General features: G+C 42.0%; 6 non-coding genes across 6 annotated transcripts; all 6 read left to right on the plus strand.

Moving 5' to 3' along the window:
- Positions 1-7,951: 7,951 nt before the first annotated feature.
- LOC123126929 (small nucleolar RNA Z195/SNORD33/SNORD32 family) lies at positions 7,952-8,034 on the plus strand. The gene has a single exon (XR_006462131.1). It is a non-coding gene; the product is annotated as a small nucleolar RNA Z195/SNORD33/SNORD32 family (small nucleolar RNA).
- A 228-nt stretch (positions 8,035-8,262) lies between these two features.
- Positions 8,263-8,348, plus strand: LOC123126931 (small nucleolar RNA Z196/R39/R59 family). The gene has a single exon (XR_006462133.1). It is a non-coding gene; the product is annotated as a small nucleolar RNA Z196/R39/R59 family (small nucleolar RNA).
- A 92-nt stretch (positions 8,349-8,440) lies between these two features.
- Positions 8,441-8,586, plus strand: LOC123126435 (small nucleolar RNA F1/F2/snoR5a). Its single transcript, XR_006461683.1, has one exon. It is a non-coding gene; the product is annotated as a small nucleolar RNA F1/F2/snoR5a (small nucleolar RNA).
- A 30-nt stretch (positions 8,587-8,616) lies between these two features.
- LOC123126494 (small nucleolar RNA SNOR75) lies at positions 8,617-8,703 on the plus strand. Its single transcript, XR_006461733.1, has one exon. It is a non-coding gene; the product is annotated as a small nucleolar RNA SNOR75 (small nucleolar RNA).
- An 81-nt stretch (positions 8,704-8,784) lies between these two features.
- On the plus strand, positions 8,785-8,871 carry LOC123126488 (small nucleolar RNA SNOR75). The gene has a single exon (XR_006461728.1). It is a non-coding gene; the product is annotated as a small nucleolar RNA SNOR75 (small nucleolar RNA).
- A 57-nt stretch (positions 8,872-8,928) lies between these two features.
- Positions 8,929-8,995, plus strand: LOC123126935 (small nucleolar RNA Z105). The gene has a single exon (XR_006462137.1). It is a non-coding gene; the product is annotated as a small nucleolar RNA Z105 (small nucleolar RNA).
- Positions 8,996-10,740: the final 1,745 nt, after the last annotated feature.

Genomic DNA, 10,740 nt, shown 5'->3' on the forward strand with positions numbered 1-10,740 from the left:
TAAGCAATAACAAATCATCAAAGTGTACATGTGAGTGTTTTGGAGAGTTAATTGTGGAGGGAATTGGATCAGAGTTTATATGTTTGATAATAACATCTCTAATCTATCACGAAAGCGATGCCACACAAATATATAAAAAAAAGCTTGTGTAGTTGATCAATCAAACAATCATGACATATTATATAAATAGGATGGGATCATGTTATATGCAGTGCATGGATAAATCCATTAGATTGTCACAAGGCAAACCTAATGGCTCATACTCCACACAAGGTGATAAATCACTCGTAAGCACCATAAGCAATATTTAAAATCATGACATTGCATTTGAACATGACGACATATAAATTGAAAGCCATATTACTCTACCCACAAAAAAAACATATTACTCCCATGACCCGCGATATAAATGATAAAAGGTCAATCGATTTTTTTTTAATATTTGCGAGGCAAACCTGATGAATTTTTTCTTTTCTTACTGTCGCCGGGAAAAACTTAAAAATTAAGGAACTACCCCATGTGATACACACCACTTCCACTTTTTTTTTGCGATGGCCACCACTTTCACTGTTATTCTTCAGCGTGGACATATCAATAATTAGATTAATGAAACATGAGCAATATACACCTATCAATATCAATTCACCCGTGATAATATGGACACACAATAATCATTCGTCACATGGGAAAATATTCACCTCATGGATTACATATTGACAAACACAATCATGCAGGGGTAGCTTGTGACATCTTGGTACTACTACGAGTTTGTTCATCTGGATGGAGTTGACGAAGACTCGTTGTAGATTCCTGCAATCTTCTTGAGGCGTGAGGTTAGGGTTTCTTATCATGCGTGCACGACACTTCATATCGATTCAAGGGGTCTCATGAGTTCTAGATGGATGAGGGAGATTGGGGTGGAGTGACAGGAGAGTGAACACATCCCGCCACCAACTCTAGTTTATATGATAGTGGAAATTATGCTCTTGCTAAAAATAGATAACTTTATTTAAGTGAAAATGACAACCACGATGCAAAAACTTGGCACGACGTAGCAGTTTAGTCGGACCCACCGGCTCTCAAATCACACGATTTTGTCTTTCTTTGTATAAACTACAAATTGATCTCTTATTTTTGCCGATATAGATGTGGTGAGTATTAAATGGGCATATGGAATGCACTTAAATTTTGACGCGTTTTTTCGCTCGCTCGCCGCAACATAGATGCACACTGCCTGGACAACGTATATTATTAGTTTCACGTCATTGTATATTAAATTGGCTTGTTGTTGTTTGTGGTGCGTGGGTAGAAAAAATGATGGTCACCCCCGAGCGTCAAAAGTGTTGCAGGCGTGGCCCAAGACAACAATGGCAAGGGTGTTTCTCTTTTGTTCTCCGCGGCGCTCTACAAGTTGTGTGTCCCTTAGCGGTGTCATAGGGCTCACAGTTAATGAAGGTTTAGAGACAAAAGTCCCAAGGCCTCGATAAGGCCATCCACAAGAGTTCATGAAGCCTCTTGCTCACTGATTGCGTCATGGATTGATACATAGGACAAGGAATCACTTAGGGTTAATCTCCACGAGGAAGACGGTCACCGGACCTTCTACAACCCTTGATTCTTCACAGCTTGAATGCTCATTGATGACTCATGGCCGCCTAAGAGACACACGCACTCCAAGAGAGTAACACATATAGTCTCTCTCTATCACGCACAAAAGAAAAAGGATAGAAGCAAATAGAAACGAAGCACGACAAAGGGGTTCAATTAACGGAGGAGCTTGGCCTCCAAACTCACAACTTTGTGCTACGAAGAACACTCTCATAGTCGCTCTCAAGAGGCATGGGGTGGTATCTATGAAAATAACCTAGATTGCCAACAAAAGTTGGACACCCAAGCGCAGGGGTTAGGAACAAGCGGTAACTTTCCCCTTTGTTTGAGAAACAAATGCACCAAATCTCACTCGCTTTGGCAGCTGCAATAGTTGTCAATCTCACTCGCTTTGGCAGTTGCAATAGTTTTTTAGATAATGTGGTGAAGTTTATTTTCCGTGTTATTTGAATAAGCAATAACAAATCATCAAAGTGTACATGTGAGTGTTTTGGAGAGTTAATTGTGGAGGGAATTGGATCAGAGTTTATATGTTTGATAATAACATCTCTAATCTATCACGAAAGCGATGCCACACAAATATATAAAAAAAAAGCTTGTGTAGTTGATCAATCAAACAATCATGACATATTATATAAATAGGATGGGATCATGTTATATGCAGTGCATGGATAAATCCATTAGATTGTCACAAGGCAAACCTAATGGCTCATACTCCACACAAGGTGATAAATCACTCGTAAGCACCATAAGCAATATTTAAAATCATGACATTGCATTTGAACATGACGACATATAAATTGAAAGCCATATTACTCTACCCACAAAAAAAACATATTACTCCCATGACCCGCGATATAAATGATAAAAGGTCAATCGATTTTTTTTTAATATTTGCGAGGCAAACCTGATGAATTTTTTCTTTTCTTACTGTCGCCGGGAAAAACTTAAAAATTAAGGAACTACCCCATGTGATACACACCACTTCCACTTTTTTTTTTGCGATGGCCACCACTTTCACTGTTATTCTTCAGCGTGGACATATCAATAATTAGATTAATGAAACATGAGCAATATACACCTATCAATATCAATTCACCTGTGATAATATGGACACACAATAATCATTCGTCACATGGGAAAATATTCACCTCATGGATTACATATTGACAAACACAATCATGCAGGGGTAGCTTGTGACATCTTGGTACTACTACGAGTTTGTTCATCTGGATGGAGTTGACGAAGACTCGTTGTAGATTCCTGCAATCTTCTTGAGGCGTGAGGTTAGGGTTTCTTATCATGCGTGCACGACACTTCATATCGATTCAAGGGGTCTCATGAGTTCTAGATGGATGAGGGAGATTGGGGTGGAGTGACAGGAGAGTGAACACATCCCGCCACCAACTCTAGTTTATATGATAGTGGAAATTATGCTCTTGCTAAAAATAGATAACTTTATTTAAGTGAAAATGACAACCACGATGCAAAAACTTGGCACGACGTAGCAGTTTAGTCGGACCCACCGGCTCTCAAATCACACGATTTTGTCTTTCTTTGTATAAACTACAAATTGATCTCTTATTTTTGCCGATATAGATGTGGTGAGTATTAAATGGGCATATGGAATGCACTTAAATTTTGACGCGTTTTTTCGCTCGCTCGCCGCAACATAGATGCACACTGCCTGGACAACGTATATTATTAGTTTCACGTCATTGTATATTAAATTGGCTTGTTGTTGTTTGTGGTGCGTGGGTAGAAAAAATGATGGTCACCCCCGAGCGTCAAAAGTGTTGCAGGCGTGGCCCAAGACAACAATGGCAAGGGTGTTTCTCTTTTGTTCTCCGCGGCGCTCTACAAGTTGTGTGTCCCTTAGCGGTGTCATAGGGCTCACAGTTAATGAAGGTTTAGAGACAAAAGTCCCAAGGCCTCGATAAGGCCATCCACAAGAGTTCATGAAGCCTCTTGCTCACTGATTGCGTCATGGATTGATACATAGGACAAGGAATCACTTAGGGTTAATCTCCACGAGGAAGACGGTCACCGGACCTTCTACAACCCTTGATTCTTCACAGCTTGAATGCTCATTGATGACTCATGGCCGCCTAAGAGACACACGCACTCCAAGAGAGTAACACATATAGTCTCTCTCTATCACGCACAAAAGAAAAAGGATAGAAGCAAATAGAAACGAAGCACGACAAAGGGGTTCAATTAACGGAGGAGCTTGGCCTCCAAACTCACAACTTTGTGCTACGAAGAACACTCTCATAGTCGCTCTCAAGAGGCATGGGGTGGTATCTATGAAAATAACCTAGATTGCCAACAAAAGTTGGACACCCAAGCGCAGGGGTTAGGAACAAGCGGTAACTTTCCCCTTTGTTTGAGAAACAAATGCACCAAATCTCACTCGCTTTGGCAGCTGCAATAGTTGTCAATCTCACTCGCTTTGGCAGTTGCAATAGTTTTTTAGATAATGTGGTGAAGTTTATTTTCCGTGTTATTTGAATAAGCAATAACAAATCATCAAAGTGTACATGTGAGTGTTTTGGAGAGTTAATTGTGGAGGGAATTGGATCAGAGTTTATATGTTTGATAATAACATCTCTAATCTATCACGAAAGCGATGCCACACAAATATATAAAAAAAAAGCTTGTGTAGTTGATCAATCAAACAATCATGACATATTATATAAATAGGATGGGATCATGTTATATGCAGTGCATGGATAAATCCATTAGATTGTCACAAGGCAAACCTAATGGCTCATACTCCACACAAGGTGATAAATCACTCGTAAGCACCATAAGCAATATTTAAAATCATGACATTGCATTTGAACATGACGACATATAAATTGAAAGCCATATTACTCTACCCACAAAAAAAACATATTACTCCCATGACCCGCGATATAAATGATAAAAGGTCAATCGATTTTTTTTTAATATTTGCGAGGCAAACCTGATGAATTTTTTCTTTTCTTACTGTCGCCGGGAAAAACTTAAAAATTAAGGAACTACCCCATGTGATACACACCACTTCCACTTTTTTTTTGCGATGGCCACCACTTTCACTGTTATTCTTCAGCGTGGACATATCAATAATTAGATTAATGAAACATGAGCAATATACACCTATCAATATCAATTCACCTGTGATAATATGGACACACAATAATCATTCGTCACATGGGAAAATATTCACCTCATGGATTACATATTGACAAACACAATCATGCAGGGGTAGCTTGTGACATCTTGGTACTACTACGAGTTTGTTCATCTGGATGGAGTTGACGAAGACTCGTTGTAGATTCCTGCAATCTTCTTGAGGCGTGAGGTTAGGGTTTCTTATCATGCGTGCACGACACTTCATATCGATTCAAGGGGTCTCATGAGTTCTAGATGGATGAGGGAGATTGGGGTGGAGTGACAGGAGAGTGAACACATCCCGCCACCAACTCTAGTTTATATGATAGTGGAAATTATGCTCTTGCTAAAAATAGATAACTTTATTTAAGTGAAAATGACAACCACGATGCAAAAACTTGGCACGACGTAGCAGTTTAGTCGGACCCACCGGCTCTCAAATCACACGATTTTGTCTTTCTTTGTATAAACTACAAATTGATCTCTTATTTTTGCCGATATAGATGTGGTGAGTATTAAATGGGCATATGGAATGCACTTAAATTTTGACGCGTTTTTTCGCTCGCTCGCCGCAACATAGATGCACACTGCCTGGACAACGTATATTATTAGTTTCACGTCATTGTATATTAAATTGGCTTGTTGTTGTTTGTGGTGCGTGGGTAGAAAAAATGATGGTCACCCCCGAGCGTCAAAAGTGTTGCAGGCGTGGCCCAAGACAACAATGGCAAGGGTGTTTCTCTTTTGTTCTCCGCGGCGCTCTACAAGTTGTGTGTCCCTTAGCGGTGTCATAGGGCTCACAGTTAATGAAGGTTTAGAGACAAAAGTCCCAAGGCCTCGATAAGGCCATCCACAAGAGTTCATGAAGCCTCTTGCTCACTGATTGCGTCATGGATTGATACATAGGACAAGGAATCACTTAGGGTTAATCTCCACGAGGAAGACGGTCACCGGACCTTCTACAACCCTTGATTCTTCACAGCTTGAATGCTCATTGATGACTCATGGCCGCCTAAGAGACACACGCACTCCAAGAGAGTAACACATATAGTCTCTCTCTATCACGCACAAAAGAAAAAGGATAGAAGCAAATAGAAACGAAGCACGACAAAGGGGTTCAATTAACGGAGGAGCTTGGCCTCCAAACTCACAACTTTGTGCTACGAAGAACACTCTCATAGTCGCTCTCAAGAGGCATGGGGTGGTATCTATGAAAATAACCTAGATTGCCAACAAAAGTTGGACACCCAAGCGCAGGGGTTAGGAACAAGCGGTAACTTTCCCCTTTGTTTGAGAAACAAATGCACCAAATCTCACTCGCTTTGGCAGCTGCAATAGTTGTCAATCTCACTCGCTTTGGCAGTTGCAATAGTTTTTTAGATAATGTGGTGAAGTTTATTTTCCGTGTTATTTGAATAAGCAATAACAAATCATCAAAGTGTACATGTGAGTGTTTTGGAGAGTTAATTGTGGAGGGAATTGGATCAGAGTTTATATGTTTGATAATAACATCTCTAATCTATCACGAAAGCGATGCCACACAAATATATAAAAAAAAGCTTGTGTAGTTGATCAATCAAACAATCATGACATATTATATAAATAGGATGGGATCATGTTATATGCAGTGCATGGATAAATCCATTAGATTGTCACAAGGCAAACCTAATGGCTCATACTCCACACAAGGTGATAAATCACTCGTAAGCACCATAAGCAATATTTAAAATCATGACATTGCATTTGAACATGACGACATATAAATTGAAAGCCATATTACTCTACCCACAAAAAAAACATATTACTCCCATGACCCGCGATATAAATGATAAAAGGTCAATCGATTTTTTTTTAATATTTGCGAGGCAAACCTGATGAATTTTTTCTTTTCTTACTGTCGCCGGGAAAAACTTAAAAATTAAGGAACTACCCCATGTGATACACACCACTTCCACTTTTTTTTTGCGATGGCCACCACTTTCACTGTTATTCTTCAGCGTGGACATATCAATAATTAGATTAATGAAACATGAGCAATATACACCTATCAATATCAATTCACCTGTGATAATATGGACACACAATAATCATTCGTCACATGGGAAAATATTCACCTCATGGATTACATATTGACAAACACAATCATGCAGGGGTAGCTTGTGACATCTTGGTACTACTACGAGTTTGTTCATCTGGATGGAGTTGACGAAGACTCGTTGTAGATTCCTGCAATCTTCTTGAGGCGTGAGGTTAGGGTTTCTTATCATGCGTGCACGACACTTCATATCGATTCAAGGGTTCAACAACGACGACTTGGGCTCCAAGGCATCGGTCCTTAAGGGCACGCACACGAGACTTTCGAAGGTCATCGACAAGGTTAGGCCGCCTTCGGTAGGGGAGCGATGACAACGACACCTGATGATTCGTTCTGGTAGCGGCAGTGGTCTTCGTTGGTTATTCGAGGGACCTCGATCTAAGTTGGATTATGTCCGAGGCTTAGCACTTTAATACTCCCTCGGTTCACTTTTGTAAGTCATTTAAGACAACTGAAATTGAGCTATTTTAGGTGCTGTCTTAAATGCCTAAAACGTCTTACAAAAGTGAACGGAGGGAGTAATAGACTTCGGAAGACAAAAAGAATGTTGGTCACTTGATCATGTACGAATTCAAGAACTCCTTGCAGCAGCTGGGGAAATGAACTAGTAGATTCTCTTGTTGAAGAACAAATGTTCATAGTATTTTTTTTATAATTTTTGCAAAATGCATCAGTAGAATTTTTTTTAGGGCACCAGTAGAATTTTTTTAGGGGTAGGGCACCAGTAGGTTTTTTTTGTTGAAACAGGGCACCAGTATTTTTTGTTTTTGAGGAACAAACAGGGCACCAGTATTTTTTATTTGAGAAGAAACAGGGCACCAGTAGATCTGTAATTTTGCAACGAACGGCGCACTTCGGCCCATAGCACGGCATCTTAGCCCGGCCCAGTATTGTACCTGTTCGGCGAGTCCTCCGTGCAAACCGAGCAAACCCTAGCCGCCGCCTCCTATAAAAGGAATCCTCCTGCGCCTGCGATTGACACCCGAGCCAAGCCGCCTCTCTCCTGGGGCAGTAGAACTTGGATTCTTCTCCCCATTTTCCTTCCGTCTCTTTGTTGCTTTTTTCTTTCTCTTCGATGCATTTCTCCTGGGGTTGAAATGAGGAACATCAATCCATAACCAAATTTCTGCATCTACAGATGATGAGAAACAACATGCACTACCATCTGATCTCACCCTGGGATTCTTCTCCCCTTTTTTCCTTCGCTTTTTTTGTTTCTTTGTCTTTCTGTTTCGGGGCAGTTCTCCGGGGGACTGAAATGAGGATAAACCAATCCATAACCAAATCTCTGCATCTTCAGATGATGAGAAACAACATGCACTACCATCTGATCTCACCCCCTCCGCCTCCTTCTCTATTTTCTTGATTTCCTTTTCTTTCTTTTCTCATGTTTTTCGATTGGTTGCAATCGGTGATGTAATCGTTTATTCATGCTGAGTTCCTCTGTGATTATCTCAACAACAATCACCATCTTTCGACTGAGATTGCATCCATTATCTTCTCTTCTGATCTAGTTTTGGAAAATCCCTGTCCATCGTTGATTGCTTCATAGGATCTGTGATTTGATTTGTACGGTGGGACGAATGCCATGAGGTATCTGATGCTTGGTCTCTTTCAATGGCCTTGTTTCTCGTTAGATTGGCAGAGAGCGAGAAGGAAACGGGTTTTTGCGACACTGGCTGCTCCCATACCAGGAGCTTCCTGTTACTATACCCCCGTTTACATTCACTCATTTTTGTAAATTGTTTGCGCTTTGTTCTCGGTGATGATCAACACTGATTAGATGTCCGATACAATCCATTCCTTAAACCATGGGGACAATACGAGGCATTTGTCTGAGAGAACATCGCTTGTTCGTCGCTTTTTCTCTGTCATACTGCTGTGTTTTTGCATCTTCCCCTCCCCTGTTTTTCGTAGCTCTTGGTTCTCTGTGATGATGAAAACAGATGACGAGTCTGATGTAATCCATTCTATTAAACCGTGTGGACAATCGAGGCATTTGTCTGAGGGAACATTTGCTTAGTCAAATTCTTTGCTTGCGTTTAAATTATTTTGGTAGGATTGTGTTGCTGGCATGATGAGGAATACAATTGTTGTCCGATCTATTTGATGATAAAATCCTCCTACTCATTCTGAATGTCAAGTTGCAGCAATTATGGTTTTCTGAAGAAACTCATTTTAATGGTTCTCTTTTGTGTCACTGGTGCTGAAGATTTTCTGCTGACAATGTTTTGTGTGAGATCTGGACTAAGCAATATCTGTTTCATGCCAAAAACCTATATTTAATAATGAAATAAAATGTGAAGTAAAATTTGCAGTTACTCGTCCAGCAGAACGGAGAACGACATAAATAGAAGGGAAATGAAACCAATGAGTACCTTTCGCCCTTAAGGGGCAATGGAGCAATTTGATCAACAGCCAGATTGTAAAAAACATCAGTAGCCAGATTTCCTCAGCATCAATCCCATGAATTAAGACAGCTTTGCCCCAAGGGGGTAAGTAAGTGGTTTTGCCCAGTAGTCCCGAACATCTGTTTAAACGATTTTGCAATGGGAAACGTCTGTGGCCGGGGCAAGGCAATTCCGGTCCCGAACATCTGTTTAAACGTTTTTGCAATGGGAAACGTTTGTGTCCGGGGCACCGGCCGAAACGTTCCGCCGGCCGCACGCGGTTCTTGCGATCGATATCGATCGTGCGTTGCCCAGGGCCACGAGCCCTTCCTACTCAAGCCTTATCCACTCCTCATGCGAACCGTTTTTCCCATCTGTCTCTTTCTTCTCCCTCACGACCGCTCCCTTTCTCCATCTACGCCTCCTCACCTTTCCCAAACAAGAGCTGCGACCGGCAGTCGTCAGAGCTGCAACCAGGTTCTACAAATGCTACAACCGCCTTATTATTCTTTGCTGGAACCAATGAGCTGCGACTGGCAATTGATAGAACTGCAACCAGTGATACAAAATGCTATGACCGGGGCTATTTTTTGCTGGAACTAGAAAGAGAGCTGAGGCTGCAAATGGTGTGGAGGAGCTGCAAACAACACCTAAAAATGCTACAACTGGTGTCCAGAGAAGCTACCATTGGCTTCTTCAAAAGTTTCAAACAAAGACAGGGAAGCTGGGAAGATGTCACCGCGCAAACCAAAAAAGCTGCAACCGGCTGCAAGATAGCTGCAATGTTTTTTTTTTGAAAAGCTTCAATCTGGAGAGAAACGACATGAACGGCGAGCTACAGCCCAAGGTGACGACGTTTTTTTGTTGCAACCGTGTTGACGTTTTGCTACCACGGCGACGGCAATTTGCTACATGCATCGCAGCCCATGACGTCGGAGATGACATTTTGCTGCAATCGTCGTCATTTTTTGTTACCATACTGCGGCGACGATGCCTTGTTTAGATACTGCGGCGTTGCATTTTTGCTTCAACCAGCAACCTCAAAAGATACTAACTAGTGAGGGCTTTTTGCTATGATGGGCGACGGGGGATGGCGAGCTATGTCGGGGGAGGGTATCGGCCATGAGTGGTGGCAAGCATGTCGGCGAGCTGCGGCTGTCGCATAGCGGTGCTGCAACTCGTCGCCATAGGAGCCAATCCGTAGGATGCATCTGTTGCATGGGTGAAGCCAGCGACGAGGACGGTCGGCAAGGGCTGTGACCGGCGACTAGGACAGCCGGCGAGGACGGCGACCAGCGGCAAGGACGGCTGGCGAGAGCAGCGACGGGAGGACATGTGCGGCGGTGAGATGGAAAGGAGCGATGAGATGCAAAAAAGATCCTTCGTACCAGTGCTTTGACAAATACAACGACGTATCGAACGGTTCCTAGCGATCTAATCGTGTGACTGCGGGCCGATCGGCCCAAAGTTGGGTCGGCGCGCCGGCGCAGA

Source organism: Triticum aestivum, chromosome 5D (genome assembly GCF_018294505.1).
Source record: "Triticum aestivum cultivar Chinese Spring chromosome 5D, IWGSC CS RefSeq v2.1, whole genome shotgun sequence".
Lineage (NCBI taxonomy): Eukaryota > Viridiplantae > Streptophyta > Magnoliopsida > Poales > Poaceae > Triticum > Triticum aestivum.